The sequence below is a fragment of the Bombus pyrosoma genome, linkage group LG1 (genome assembly GCF_014825855.1).
Source record: "Bombus pyrosoma isolate SC7728 linkage group LG1, ASM1482585v1, whole genome shotgun sequence".
Lineage (NCBI taxonomy): Eukaryota > Metazoa > Arthropoda > Insecta > Hymenoptera > Apidae > Bombus > Bombus pyrosoma.
The window spans coordinates 12,736,643-12,737,346 of NC_057770.1; positions in this window are offsets into that span (position 1 = coordinate 12,736,643).

A 704-nucleotide genomic window follows, 5' to 3' on the forward strand; every position below is an offset into this window, starting at 1 on the left:
TAAATTAATTGCTTTGTGAGCCAAGATTTGGAGCGAAACATTAATATTACAACGCTTTAACACGAAATGATTGCAATTACAAGGCTAATAAATCTATTTCATTTAATTAATTACTCACTGAATCCTTATTATGATTCTTAATTCTGCATACATTGCATTAACATTTTATAATCTTTGCTTCCACAGTATAAAGGAAATAATAAATACCTAATACACGTAATATATTTATTGCAGCAGTATTTGAAATAGCAAATAATAAAAATGGACGATTAACAGATGATGTACGAGCTTAATAAAAAAAATAATTTCCGATCGGCTTCACAGCTCGATCCAATTGTTCTGAATTTTTATTCTACTCTTTATTGGACGCTATCTCTCAACGCCAGGGAATTCAATTCGAGCATTTTTAACTTATGAACACGCTATAAATTTTGTGGAACTGAATAGGGATAACGTTTATCCAATTCACCCTAGGTTATGCTGTTTAATAATTCCACAACTTCTATATTAAGAGTTAAAATCGACAAAAAATCAGAAAATAAACAAAAATGTACTCATCGTGTTTTCGTCTTGACCGTTCGTGTGATAAGGAAGGAAAGAGTATGATTAAAGAAAGAACAAAAAGAAACGAAAAAAATGAGTCAAAGTATAATAGGAAGGAAAACCGGAAAAAGAAGAAGAAGAAGAAAAACAAGAAGGGAAAA